This window comes from Balearica regulorum, chromosome 17, assembly GCF_011004875.1.
Source record: "Balearica regulorum gibbericeps isolate bBalReg1 chromosome 17, bBalReg1.pri, whole genome shotgun sequence".
Lineage (NCBI taxonomy): Eukaryota > Metazoa > Chordata > Aves > Gruiformes > Gruidae > Balearica > Balearica regulorum.
The window spans coordinates 1683532-1690948 of NC_046200.1; the positions used below are offsets into that span (position 1 = coordinate 1683532).

The following is a 7417-nucleotide window of genomic DNA, read 5'->3' on the forward strand; positions in this document are numbered from 1 at the left end:
CTCCGGGACACGACCCGGCGTGAGAGCCCGGAGGTGCCCCCCCGCCCCGTGGCACCGGTGCACCCAGACCACCGCAGGTGCTGCTCGGGTCCCCGTGCTATCGAGTCTTTACCATAGACAGCTCGGAGGCTTTCTGTGCTGCACACACCCAGAGAGCAGTCGCTGCTGCTTTTCTACCTTTCCTTCTTACAGGGCAGTTTAAGCTTCTTTCATTACGATTTTTTTTAAAATCTGCACCCCGGATGGCATTCCCACGGCCCGAGCAGATGTGAGCAGATGTGAGCATCTGGGTCACATGCACTGAGGGAACTGGATGCTGCTCCAGTTCACCCACGTCAGCTTCCAGTCCCCGGCCCCGGATGGAGCCTGATGGCCCCATTAATGCCGGTGCTCACCCACGGGATCCCCACGGACGCAGGGACCGCTGCAAGCGGCTACAGCCAAAGCGCTCCGGTTACCGGCGCGGGCCGTACACCGCAGCGCTGCTGCCACGGCACGGACCCCAGCGGCAGGAGGTCATCGCGGAAAGGGACAGATAACCGGACCCCCAAAGGGCACCAAGAGGAGCGGTGGGGCTTTGGCACCGCAGCGGGTCACGCGGGATGGCCCCATCCCAGCACCTCCCTCAGCACCAGTCACGTGGGGTGAGAAATTCAAGCAGAAACACAAGGCTGCGGGTCAGAAAGCAAAGAGCAACGCCACCGTACCCCCGCCTGGGGGACCCACACAGACGGCATTACTTTCCAAAGAGAAAGTCAAGCTTCGGTTCTCCCCGTCAGCCAAGAACATCCCTTAAAAAATTGATACTTCCCCGATTATTAATTAACCTGAACCACTTAAAACCGCCTTCAATTTGTCAGGTTTAACTGCCAGCTCTTCTCGGTAAATCAAGCGTCGCACGCAGACGGAGGCTGCGCGTGCAAGGTGGCAGCAAAGGGAGCAGGCGGCGAGCGGAGCACCCTGCGCTGTGCTCGCCATCCTGCCCGTCCCGACCCAGAGCACCGAGGGCGATATTCATACCCTGCAATTAGCCAGGATGCAATAGGCGACAGGACGGCCGGGCAGGAGCGGGCAGGGCAGCAGGGCTGCGGAGCACCCCACGCCGCAGCGTTCCCGTCTCCCCCCACCTCGCCCTTGTCGTGCAACCAAGGCTGAATCCGAAAGCAATATGAATATTTATCTCTGACAGCGAAATCTCCCCGCTGCAGGGCATTAAGGCTTTATTAGCGTGCGGTTACCAGCGATGCTAAGCCAGCCCTGGCTCTAGCCCGGAGCACGGCAGAGATGACCTACAAGAAGCAGATGGCGAAAGCCTTGGCGAGCCCCAGACCCCAGGACGTGGCTGCCCTTGCCGGGGCGAGGAGGGGGCCGAGCTGGGTCCCCCCAGTGAAACCTCCCTCCTCACCCAGGACCAACCCCTCCAAAACGCCTCCCCACATTGGGGCTGGCCCCCCCCGCCGCACGCCTCGCCGTTTTGGGTTAAAATGCTGATGTATTCTCTCTTTAGCGAAAGGAGTCCCAGGGGCTATAAAAATTCCCAGCAGGCTCCCGTCAGTCTCAGGTCATTAACTTTCTTTCATTGGGAGTTTGTTTACAGTCAGCCATAAATAGCGGCGCCCGCCGCTCGGGGTGGGACGGGACGGGGCTGCCCACGCAGGAGGGCGCAGCACCCTGGGGTGAGGGGTCCGGCGCTTGCCCCCACCGTACGGACTTTTCCCAGGTCCTGCGTTGCCCACCGGCCCGGCAGCCCAGCTGGCACGGCACGGCGCTGCGTACGGTGCCAATTGCCACGAAACCGCCTCAGCCCTGCAAATCGATGGGGCCAGCCTGCGCGTGGCCAGAGGGAGCCGGGGCACACGCTTGGGCACGCGTGCGGCGCACGTGTGGTCTTTCCCAGAGGAAGAGGAGGACGGCAGCTGGCCTGAGCTGCCCGCACGGGTAACCTGCCCCCGGGACCTGCTCTGCACCCTCACCCAGCCCAGCACCCGCTGCAGAGGGAGCCCGGTCCCTGCGCCCATCGCGATCACCGACCTCACGTCGGGATCTCTGTGTATCTGAGGTGTCCCAGTCCTGGTGGACGAAGCCCAACGCCCTCATCTCGCCGCGACCTCCAGCTCCGGCCTCCACCCTTCCCCAGCAGCCTCTAGGGCACCGCGACGATTTACCAGTGCAGAGGCAGAAAGCAGGAAAGCCGAGCACACCGCCGGCACGGCACCGCGCCACGCTCCTCCCGGGCTGCTTTGCACACCAGGGCTCCTCCGCACCTGAGCGCGCCTGGGACGGTCTTGGAGCACCCACGTCCCACCACCCACGGCACTGCCGATGCCTCCAGCACCAGGAGCTCACCCCAAACCCCATTAACGCCTCAGCAGACTCCGGTGGGGCTCCCAGTTCGGAGCTGGCCGGGTGCAAGGTGCCCAGGGCTGGCAGCGGGACCGCAGGTGATCCGGAGCTTTATTTGCCGTAAGCCAACACGGCGACTCCGCCGCGGCCGTGCGAACCCACCGGCTGCAGCTCTAATAAAGACTCAGGGTCACACAGCTCCTGGGAACCGCGACTTGGCGGGGCTCAGCCAAAACACCGGGCACCGGTTAAATATTTACCCCCCGGCCCAGCAAAGCACCCGACGCTCCCTGCGTGGAGGGGGGGGTCAAGCAGGGAACCACAGAGCCCGGGCTCCCCCCCACCGGTGCAGCCGGCTCCCCACACCACCCTGCACGGCCGCAGCACGGCGGGGATGCTCAGCACCATCAGCCCCCCGCCGGCACGGGTGCGGGGGTTCGGTGGCATGGCCCCCCATGCCTCGTCCCGGGGCTGCGGAGGGGAGCTCCCGGGGGTAAACGGCCACGAGCAGCGCAGCCGGGTCCGGCGTGGAGCAGCCAGGAGCCCACCTCTGGTTTTAATCCGCAGGACGGCTCCAGGGACGGCGGATGCACGGGCCGAGCACGCGGTCCAGCAGCACCCCGAGGTGGGCTAAGAGGCTAAACCCCAAACTCAGGCACGGTGCCTTCTGCTCTTCCACCCGTCCCCGGGGGAGCAGGGACTCACCAAAAACCACAGCCTCGTCACTCTCGGTCCCCCACATCTATGGAAATGTCTATATTTTAAACCATATACTCGCACAACCTGTAATCAGAGCAACACAAATAGCCCCTGCTTCCCATGTAAATTAAAAACACCCATTAGGCAGATTTCAAAAGATGTCAGTAGGCTTATAATTATACACGACATCCTTCCAAGATAAAAGCGATTACCGGGGATGCAAATCACTTAGCAACCAATCAGTGCCCCCAGAGTGCAAAGCACTGACCAGCCATCCATTTTCGCCTCGTCCTTTTATTCCCTGCATCGAGCAAATACAAACACAGATAAAGAGAGGCACAATAGCTCTTGACACGCAAATAGGTTAACATAATAAAGCCAGCTTTAGCCGGCTCACTCGAGGGAGAAAAGCAATTCTCAGGCAAGCAGGAGGTAATAAAACAGGGCTTTTGTGTTCCTGGCTCCCATTCTCACCCCTGCGCCAGCTTTGCTGCATTAGCTGATAGGCATCGTGGTTTGATTGAATTACCTTTCATGAATATTAGCTTTTTGAGGAATGCGCAGGCAGAAGAGAAAGAAGAAATGTCTTATTTGTGCATGCATGCGCCCGCTGCAGACGGACATGCGGCGGCCCAGATGCCGGCGGGTCTGGGAGCGGGGTCCCGGCAGGTGCAGCCCCCGGTGCAGCCCCCGGTGCAGCCCCCGGTGCAGCCCCCGGCCCACCCCGCCAGCTGCAGCATCCCTGTGGGTGGCACCCGCCAGCCTTGGGGGGGGGTCACCGCGCAGGAACGTCCCCCATCCGAGGAGCAGAAAGCACCAGGAAAAGGAGCTTACCCTGCCGGGAAAGGCCATCCCGCTCTGGCCCCAAAAGGAGCCGCGGGGCCACGAGGGTCCCACCACCAACCCCACGGCCCCGGCACCCACCGTGCCCACGGGTGGGACCCGCGTCCCTGCCCTCGGTACCCCGACAGGATGGATCCCACTAAATATTTACGGCTCCCCGGGCCGCAGGTGCACCGGGGGCAGGCCGGGGAGCAGAGCGGGGCCGCCCGGCTTCACCGCACATTTTCCCGCACAAGTTCAGGCCATGCCAGAAATCCACCAAAAAACCAAAAAACCCCACCAAAACAAACCCCCCCAAGCCAGCACTGCCGGCTGGCAGGGATGCAAAGGCCCGGCACCAATCCTGCGTGCAGGGCAGCTCGGGCACAGCACCGGGCGCGGAGCACCGTGCTCGGCACGGACCACCGCCATGGGGTCGTGGGACCCGGGAGCCCCTCGGCCCTGGGAGCTGGAGCCTTTCCCCAGCCTCCACAGCCCGTTCGGGGTGGTCAAGGCTCAAATAAAACAGATAACCAGGGGGGCTTAAAAAAAATGAGGTGACGTGGCTCCCCTGGAGGGGTTCTGTGCCCCGGGGCACGGCCCGGCGGCAGCCACCCCATCTCCTCCTAAGTGGGCTTCTCTGCTCCAACCTGGGGATAAATGTTCACACCCAGAGATGTCTGGTTTTAACCACACGGTCGGCTGAAACGGGGCCCATGTCACGGCCAGCGCCGCCGCCCCGGCACAGACACCGTGCCCCACCGGTACCGGCCCACTCGGCCGGTGGGAAAACCATTCCCAAAGTCAGGAAAACAAGCCAGACTCCCAGAGCCAGGGAAGGGCCTTCTCCCGCCCTGCTCTGCAGACAAGGTCAGAGGAAGGCACGGCGCCGAGAGCTTCCTCTCCTTCCGCTACGGCTTCGATGCACCTGACCCGACGGCAGCCGCCTCACGCCGTGGCTCCTGAAAATCCGCTCTTAAAAGTTTTAAGGATCCTTAATGAGAAAAGCCTCCCCCGAGGGGGCCGGGTGCCCTCTGCCAGGGATGTTTCGCACCTCCCGCCCCCGGTACCGGTGCCCACAGGCGCAGGCTGTGCCGGCCGGGGTCCCGCCGGAGCGGAGCAGGGGTGCGCGGAGCAGCGAGCAGCGCCAGGTGCCCACCACGCCGGACGGGAAAACCCCCGGCAGGGGCACGGGAAGGTATCAAACGGCCAAATTCCACAAAAATCAGCCTGAGCGAGATGCGGGACACGCCTGACCCAGAGAGGGGCCACGTGGCTCTGCCCCACGCCTGCAGAGCCCCACGGCCACGCGTCCTCACGCTCTGCCCTCCACGACAGCACGTCACCCACCCGGGCAAGCTGCCCGCAGCCTCCGGACGACAGCATCCCTTGCAGGAGAACGCACACACACACATATATATGTACATATATCCAAAAAAACTCCCTACAGAGACACCCGCGCCCCGACAACCAGAACCAGGCAAGCCTCCGCTGCCCGATGCCGAGCAGCTTCATCCCTCGGCAAGCACCAAGCATGGCTTTAAAACTTTACCGCTGCCTCTCCTCCGAAATAAACCTGCAGGGCCGGAGCCGTGGCACGGTTTTTCAGCCGGTGCAGCGGTTTAACCCGGCGTGGCGGTACCCTGCAGCGAGCCGTGCCGAGCCGTGCTGAGCCGAGCCGAGCCGCCGGCTCTCTGCGCCGACTCTGCATCCAGGCCCTGCCTCTCCAGCCATTAAATTCCCACGATCTGACGCCTCTCCCCAGAGCCGGGTTTGGATGCTGGGGCTGAGCCACCTCCGCTGGCACCGGGAAAAATCTCATTTTGTGGTGGCGGGCCGAGCCCGAGAGGCGACCCAGCCCGCGAGAGGCGACGCTCGACGGATGCCCAGCCGGTGCTGCCCATGAGCTCTCGGGGACCACGACGCCTCGTCCCCGCTGAATCGTTATTCCCAGCGCCGATGGTCCAGAAGATGCCACAGGGATGCTCCCTCCGCAGCGGAGCTTCTTTCGGGAGATGCGTTTCGCTCGCAGACAGCTCTCTCCTCCAGCAACGCTACCCGACACGGCGGGAGGCAGCGGGGGAGACGGGCTTTTCCATAAACCATCGCAGGGTGGTTCCTTTCCCTTCGCCTCTCCTTTGTGACCGGCGGTATCCACACCAGCGTGGGGTCGATCGCGGGTGTCCTGGCTCTGCCACCACCCGCTCCGGCGTCCCCGCGGGGTCGGGCGCTTCCCCGCCGCCTCCCGGGCCCGGCCGGAGCAGAAAAACCCTTTTTTGTTTTTTTTTTTTTTTTTTCTTTTTTCCAGGCGAAAAGGGGCAGCCGGGGTCGGCAAGAAAAGGCAGCAGCTCACGGACGGCTCACGCTGGAAGTGTCTCAGCATTCCTCGTGGAGGCACCCGTGGATATTTTATTTCCACTTACGAGTCAGGCGACCCAAAAAGCCATAAAAAAAAAAAAAAAAAAAAAGAAGGCCAAAAAAAAAAAAAAAAAGTTGTTCCCGTTCCTTTCCGGTAACGACGGGCGAGCCGGTCCCCAGCCGGCGGCGGCAGCTCCGCGCCCGCCGTGCCTTCCCCGCGGCTGCGCGGCCGGGGCGAGCCGGACACCACCGGGTACCGCGCTGCGGCGGCGCCGCCTCCTGATGCGCCCCGGGAGCCCGGAGCCCCCCGGTCCCCCCCCCCCTCCCCCCACCCCTCCCGACCCTCCCCGGTGCCCGCCACTCCCCCCCCCCCCCCATTACCGTCAGAGCTGGATCCGGGCCGGCTCCGGCCGCTGCGGTGCGGGGTACGCCGGGCCGCCCCCCCCGGGCCGCGCAGCAGCAGCGGCGGCGCCCGCCCGGCCCCGCGCCCCGCCGGCGGCCCGCCCCGCCCCGTGCGCGGCCAGCGTGCGGCGGCTCCCGGTGCTCTGCCCCCGGGGCGGCGGCGGGGGGGGGCCGGGGCGGGGGGGGGGGGGGGGGGGCGGGGAGAAAAATATCCGAAAAAAAATAAATTAAAATAAAATAACCCCCGCGCAGATGGGTTCAGGCGGCGCGGGGACTCCCGGGGGCATCACACCGCGGGTCCTCCGGTTCCTTTGTGCGGCGGCGATCGGTGCCCGTCGGCCCGTGGCGCAGCGGCGGCCGGGCGGTGGAGGAGGAGGAGGAGGAGGAGGAGGGGAAGGGGGGGGGGATGGGGGGGGGGGAAGCAGCGGCGGCCGCGGCTCAGCGCTCGGTGGCGGCGGGGCTCGGCGGGGCGCGGCCCCTCGGTGCTGCCTCCCGCCCGGTGCGCGGCTGCGGCGACACTGAGCGCCCCGCGCGGGGCCCGGCGGCCGCACGCGGCTCGGCCCCGCCCCCGGCGCGTTACCAGGGGGACGCCGCCGCGCGTCCTGCGGGGAGGGGCGGGGCCAGCCGCCACACGCGCCCCTTTCGCGGGAAAATTCGAACCGGCCGCCGGCAGGCGGCTCCGGCAGGCGCGCGACGCGGGACTGCGTTTCCCGGCGTGCCCCGCGCGACGCCGCCGCGCCTCTCCCCTCCCTCCTCCCCCTCCAGGCTCGGCGCCGCGGGGCCTGATGGGAGT

General features: G+C 65.1%; 1 protein-coding gene across 2 annotated transcripts in view; it reads right to left on the reverse strand.

Annotated features, from left to right (window-relative positions):
- Nucleotides 1–6976, reverse strand: part of FAM222A (family with sequence similarity 222 member A) — a 30811-nt gene extending 23835 nt beyond the window's left edge. The window contains exon 1 of one of the 2 annotated variants that reach the window (XM_075769386.1): nt 6604–6976. The gene's annotated coding sequence lies outside the window, so the exon portion shown is untranslated. Of the gene's footprint in view, nt 1–2346; nt 2512–6603 lie in introns of those variants that run through there. The other variant, XM_075769387.1, reaches the window with a different exon arrangement.
- Between the last annotated feature and the right edge of the window lie 441 nt (nt 6977–7417).